Source organism: Lissotriton vulgaris, chromosome 1_1, assembly GCF_964263255.1.
Source record: "Lissotriton vulgaris chromosome 1_1, aLisVul1.2, whole genome shotgun sequence".
NCBI classification, from domain to species: domain Eukaryota; kingdom Metazoa; phylum Chordata; class Amphibia; order Caudata; family Salamandridae; genus Lissotriton; species Lissotriton vulgaris.
The window spans coordinates 154,889,587-154,896,940 of record NC_141685.1 but is presented as its reverse complement, the minus strand read 5'-3'; positions in this window follow the sequence as shown (position 1 = coordinate 154,896,940).

Below are 7,354 nucleotides of genomic sequence, written 5' to 3'. Positions count from 1 at the left end.
CCAAATTTTATTAGTTTATCCTGACACGGTATACAACTGTTACAACGAAGTTTTTACCACGCACTGCCATTACAACGCAGGCATTACCACGCATACCATTACAACGCATTGCGCTGGGGGGCGCTCTAGGATAGGGAATAAGTATAATTTTATATCCAACACCTTCCCTAGTGTCCACGGGGACTGGAGTTGGAATATAAAATTATACTTACCACTATCCAGCACCTCTAAGCGCTATGCGTTGTAACGGTATGCGTTGTAAATACCGCGTTGTAATGGTATGCGTGGTAAAAGTATGCGTTGTAACGTCATACATCCTCCTGACACTTAGTTTATGTCATTTTTCTTTTCAATTGATTATTGAACTTATTTTATATCTAGACAAAAAAGACCATCGTCAACTTCACATATTGCCATACAATTTACAACATGCTGAACCACAAATCATAAACATTTATAATGAAAAAACATAAAAATGAACAAATGAGTTTAGATACAAGACAAATGTGCTCACAACTTCCCAAAATGAATCGGTTTACAGTTACCAAAAAACAATAAACGGAAAATACAATTATCAGATTAGTTCCTGTGGGGTGAAAACAACTTTTTGATACCACCCCAGTCCCTGTTGAAATGTCAATATATTTAGTGAGGGAGTGAATGCCATTTGACAAACAGATGTCGTAGGCATTAATGTCTTTAACGAATAAATGTGTTCGGCTGGTGCATGTTCTTTGGATCTCCTGGATAGTAGTTCCTTTCTGACTCATAAAAACTATTATATTTGAAAAGAATCATTGGTGTGCGATTTTCTCATTCCATTACATATATGATTACTCTCCCAGTGTAATTTTACTCCCAAGTGTGCTCTGGACTTTGTTCATTTAACTTTCACCCAGTATTCATGCACTTTCGGGCAGTGCCATGCAAGATGTAAAAAGTCTGCCATGTCAGTACCACAACGCTTACAACCCACTTCCTGATGGAGGCCATACCTATAAAGTCTCGCAGGAGTATAGTAAGTTTGATGTAAGCACTTAAAATGCAGTATCCTTAAATTGCCATTTGGCGTTATCATTTGAGTGAGGGAACAGGCAGTCTGCCACTCTGCCTCAGTAAGGGGAATATCCATTGCCTCATTCCATCTTGCCAGCGCCTTGTTTGTGTTATTGGCTATTTCATCTTGCGCCATAGTGTTTAGTCGTGATACTAAATGCGTGTTTTTGAGGAGGATATAATTAGTTGCAACGTGTTCAGCTGTGGGGGTTCTACCGGGTAGCTGGGGTATAATTTCTTAATCGCCCCTTGAAGTCTGTGATATGTAAAGCAAAACAATAATGTCTGATTTTATTACATGATAAATCTTGCGTCGTTTTGAATACCCCATTGTGATACAGATCTCCCATGTTGTCAATCCCCGCTTGATGTAACAAGCGCATACCAACCTCATCTCTCGTAACAGAAAGTTCTGGGTGGTGATGCAGTGGTAATGCTGGGGCATAGAGGGGTAATTTACGTGCTAAACTACCTTGCTTATGCCATGCCGCATTAGTAGCATCAATGGCGTTAATGTCTTTGGAGTGCAATGGCGGTCTATGGTGCGTTACAATTCCATTTAAGGGTATTGGCAACGCATCACCTTCTTCTATGGCAGTGTGTGTTAAGTACGGATTCGGATGGGACCAATAGGTAGCGTACTGCACCTGGGCACAAAGATAATATAGCAGGAAATCGGGCACGCCAAAACCGCCTCTAGAGTACGGTAGTGTCAAAGTTCGCAACTCTATACAAGCTTGCATACCTGCCCAGATCAATTTAAGCACTAATGAGGACAATCTTCGGAAAATCTCCGCTGGAGGGGAATCAGGATATTATTAAAAAAGTAGAGAAGTTTTGGTATAATGACCATTTTCACTATTGCTATTCTGTCTGCTAGAGATAAAGGCAACTGTATCCAGCGACTTATCTTTTCTTCCAATGAGGAGATCACTCTACCGTAGTTGGCTCTAATAACGACCTCTGGATCCCGGTGGTACCAGACTCCTAGGTATTTTATGGGGTCAGTTTGCCATTCCAAGGGGAATTCTGTTTGGTGTGGAAATGTAGTATCAGTCAATAAGATGATTGAAGATTTTGCTCAATTGATTTGGAGCCCAGACTGTCTCCTAAATTTTATATACTCGCATAATAGTGGGGCCAACTTCGGTTCTGGGTCGCGTACATAAAGTAACATATCATTAGCATAAAAGGAAATATGTAAGTGTCTATTTGGGAACTTTAAGGCTGAAGAACGATGTCTCTGCCGAAGTTTGAAAGCTAGAGGTTCAAGTTCCAGCGTGAATAACAGAGGGGATAAGAGGCACCCCTTCCTCGTCCCTCGCGCTATAGGTATCGGATCAGAGATATAACCATTTGACCCGGATCCTAGCTACAGGCTGTGTGTACAGTAACTGAACCCACTGAATATACATAGGGGGAAAGCCCATCCTCCGGAGCACCGTCAGAAGATACGACCATTCGATGGAATCAAAAGCTTTGGCGGCATCTAACATGACTGCCACTGCCTTCGTACTGGGTATCAAATAGTGGGAGAGCGCGAACAACGTCCGAGTGTTGTGTGTAGTTGCCCTAGATGGTATAAAACCGGACTGATCTGGGAGGACCAAGTAAGTCATGAGGCTGCAACCGTGTAGCAAGTAACGTGGCTAAGATCTTAGAGTCAACGTTCAGTAACAAAAGTGTCCTATACGAGTCACAGGTTTTAGGGTCCTTTGCAGGCTTTAGGAGGGCAATCAGTACCGCTTCCCTGAGGGAAGGGGGGAGTATCATCTTATCAAAGGCATCCCCGTACATCTAGACCAAATGAGGGGCTACCAGGTCGACAAAAGCTTTATAAAATTCACAAGTGAACCCGTCGGGACCCGGGGCTTTACCGTTTGGTAATGATTTATTAACGTCTGTTATCTCTTCTACAGTGATTGGCAACAACAGGTAGGCCCGCTGCACATCCGATAGCCATGCAATGGCAACGTCTGCCAGATAGTCCATAACCTCCATTGACGACGCCACCAGCTGCGTTTCATACAGCGCGCTATATGTTTTTACAAAACCTTGTAAGATACCAGTTGCGTCCGTTCTTAGACAACCATCTTCCTCCCGTATCTGCAGCACGTTTTGGGAGCTACGACCTTCACAAATTTTTGATGCCAATACTCTGCCTGGCCTTCCCCCTTCACCAAAGGCCCTGGCGTGGGACGTCTGGACATAAATTTAAGTTCCTCCTCAGCAAATGACTGGTACTCAGTCAGTACCTGCCTAATTTCCCCCAGTAATTGCAGATTTTGTGTGAGTTCTTACTCGTTTTCAAGCGCTTTCAGCATGCCCTCGCAGTGCGTATGTTGTCCACGTATATCTCTCAAGATCCCAGCATGCGTGCTTATACATACCCCTCTCAGGGTGGATTTAAAAGCCTCTCATAAGAGGCTCGGGTCCTCAGTGGAGGGCACGTTCAATCGAAAATACTCTTTAATAGCCGTGGCAATGGTATCTGTGTATATCTGTAAGTGCTTTTGTATTAAATCGCCAACTATAGGCGGGCAGCACATATGACGGTACCCTAAGGGACAGCAAAATGGGGTTATGATCAGATAATGTTTTGGGCAAGTGCTTGACATCTGTGGTCCAATGCAGCGCCGCTTTTGATCCAATCCAGTAATCAATACGCTACCAACTACCATGTGCCACTGACGTGTGTGTCGTTGTCATGCATCCCGGGTCCTGTGCCCTCCATATATCGTGTAGTTGAATTTCTGTCATGATATCTAATACCTTAGCCCTTGCCCTCTGGTGTGGTACTGTAGTATTACCTGAACGGTCTAGGTGTTCGTTCAAGACGAGATTGAAGTCACCTCCCCATAGCAACGTTCTACCCAGCTCTCCGTGTAATTTCTGACAGACCTCGTGAAAGAAGTCAGGTGCGTCTATATTTGGACCATATGTATTGATAATCGCTATCTTCTGCCCTCGAAGTGTGCCTTCAACGATGATATATCTACCTTGATTGTCCGCTACTGTAAGCTCAACTCTAAAATGCGTGCCTTTTTTCACCAAGACTGTGAGCCCTCTAGAGTATGAGGAAAACGTGGAATGATGGATTGATTCAGCCCATTTGCAACCCAAGTGACTGCTAGTGTGAGGGGCAATGTGCGTTTCTTGTAGCAGCAAAATGTCGACGTGCAATCTGTCAAAATAAGCGAACACTTGCATAATTTTTTTGGGGTTGGTAAACCACGTGAGCAGATTTAAGTGCAACCGACTTGGTTCAGTGGTAGTCTTTTCCGTCATGGATGATTGAATACAAATAGAGAGTAACGTGGGCGCAGTATCCTTTCCCTATACAGCAACTGTGGTGTGGTAATACAAGAATCTCACTACAAAAAAAAACCTCATATGGGATCTCAGCAATGCATCTCAAGTGGTCAGGTCCGCCAAACATATCCAAACCCCAACACCACCTCCCCCCTCCCACTTCAGCATCCCAATCATGCCAAAGACATATCCCAATACAGAATCCCCCTCTAAACAACAACTTCATGGGGAACTCTTGTGTGACGGTCCGCCCAGGGCACACAACACCATCCAAATCAATGGATGTGGACAGACCACGATCATTAGTACAGACGAAATCCAAACAAACATTGAAATAATATTGACAGTAATTCAAATGTCGCTGTAAACTTCATACCATATTACTGTGTGCATACATTTTCTAGACAAAACAGGCTGCAGTTTGTAGATCCTCCCCACCCACAATGGAGAGAGACAGACACGAACATGTGAGCAATCAGTTCATCACCTGCACAAGGCAGCTCCGGCATACCCCCTGTGAAATAATATAGATTTAGTCCGGAGGACCACACCCCCATGCTTGCTAAGTACTAGGCATCTGAATTCCAAATCTTGTAAAGAATGAACAAACTCTTCCACTAATGTAAATTGCAAAAGGAACATTACAATCAGCCCTTTCAAAAATGTAAATGATGGAAACAATGAGCAAGCAGCATTACCTAACCATCTCTCGTCCAACATGTTCCCAACATACAGGACAAGATATATACCTGAGGTCCGGCTTTGCCAGTAACTAACCTATGACAAATTCCCACCTAGTCTTCAGGTGAACTAAAGCATCACATGGAATAGGTCCGAGGTTAACCCCCCTGACGCCTCAAAAGAGGACCCAGCAGTAGTAACCGCCCTGACATAGAAGATAGTCATGCCCACATCTCACAGTATGAGGACGGGATATGCATGAAATCCACCATTTAGTTCAGTAGTCTTGCGGTTATATGTCCCACGTCACTACCGCTGGTAAATCCTACCATTGGACATCTATCGGTCTGTGCAGCGTGTAGCACCGGGAGGCCCAGCTTGCATACCTTTTGATCAAACCTTGCACTTACCGCTCAGGGATATATCAGTCCCGAAAGAGTACGTGGTACCTGAGTCAGCCAATTCGAATGTTTGCAACGCAGACCCAAAGATAGCAGTGATGATAATATGGGTCCAGGACATTCCACGCTGTGCCTGTACCTCAGTCCGAATCTCGTTGCTGGTCAGCACGTTTTTGTTCTTTGCATTTGGTGGCAATCTTCTTGATGAAATCCTGGGCTGCCTTCGGAGTGTGGAGGATTGTTGGTTGACCGTCCCAGGTTACCTTCAAACGCGCAGGATAGAGCATGGCGTACTCCACCTTCAGCTCTCTCAGTTTCATCTCGGCATTGGCAAATTCCTTGCGGGCCTGTTGTACAGCCACCGTGTAATCCGGATAGAACTCCAGCTGATTGCCCTGATATGACACTTGTTGTTTCTCCCGTGCCATCCGCAAAATACTGTCTCTATCCCTATAATTCAGGATACGAGCCACTATGGGTCTGGGGGGAGCACCCGGTGGTGGACGAGGTGCTAGCGACCTTTGTGCACGTTCTACTATGACGATCGAGGACAAGTGTTCCACTCCAAAGATCGCCTGACACATCTCCTCCACGTACGTCTCCATACGGCCCGTGTTGGTTAATTTGGGTACACCTGCGATCCTAACATTGTTTCGGCGAGATCTTGCCTCCAAATCCTCCACCTTGTTTTTAATCACCTCCAGCACTTTTTCCATCCCGCCACATTTACATTTAATAGGAGTAGCATGCGCCTCGTCTTCCACTGCCGTGATGCGGGTTTCATCCGCGTCCAGGCGCTCACCTTGTTTGTCCAGTTTCGCTGCCATGCTATCCACACGATGTGTAAGGTGGTCCAGCTTCCCATTAATGTCCTGTAAACTGGACTATATTGCTTTGAGGAGTGGTAGTGTCCGTCTCAGCATCCGTGTCGGTGTGCGTCGCAGAACCCTTCGTCTGCCTTTGTGATTCAAAAGTAAGCTTCGGCTGTTGCTTGTCCGGTTTACCCATTGTGGAGGACAGGGTCACCACCCATAAGCGCCAGCAAACAACTAAAATGGAGCAGCACCAGAAGATGACCGGAATACCACTTCAATGATGGAAGTCGTCTAAGCCGTCCGCAAGGACACCACAGCAGATGCTCCACCACACAGCAGGAATGTACCACATTGGCAGTCGTGATCAGTTATACTTGAGGAGGACCCAAGGCCTCTGGTATGGGGCTGGCCAGGTGGAGGGTGAGTGCGCTAGATGGCGAGAAGCGCAATGCCATGGAATTACGCGTCTAGGGGGTCTACCAACGGCCACACTCGAGGCCGACCCAGAGGTGGCGTCTACCATGAGGAACAATGGCCGCAAACACCATGGTGATGATTGATGCGTGCACTTGATGTGAGGTGTCAGAGTACGGGCGGTACGGTACAGCAAGGGGCCCCACCGTGAAATAAACACCTTCACTCACCACACAGAGGCACCCAGAGAGCACAGCACAGCAATCCGGACTCGATGTTGCAGCATTGATTGGTCGCACCAAAGGCGCCTCAACACACCAGTCCGATCAGGTCAACATGGTGCGGTTTTCCTCTGTATTGCGCCAGAGTCCAGTCCAAGCCACATTACCATTGTGTAATTTCAGCCTGCCGAGCAACCACCCTGGTTCGGCAACCCTGCGGCCAGACTTGCGGCCCTACAAACATCTTGAGGAGAACGGCCTTCTCCTCCTAACAACCACCATCACATTCCGGGTAGGAGCCTCACGCTCCATACATCTTGCATGTTGAACTTAAGAGTGATTCACTCGTTTTTATCCCGCAAACCACTTGAGCTCACCCTAACTAGAATTGCTGGACATTCTAAGGACCATTCTGTCTGGCATCTATTGTTCTAACATGGCAAATGTTATGTTC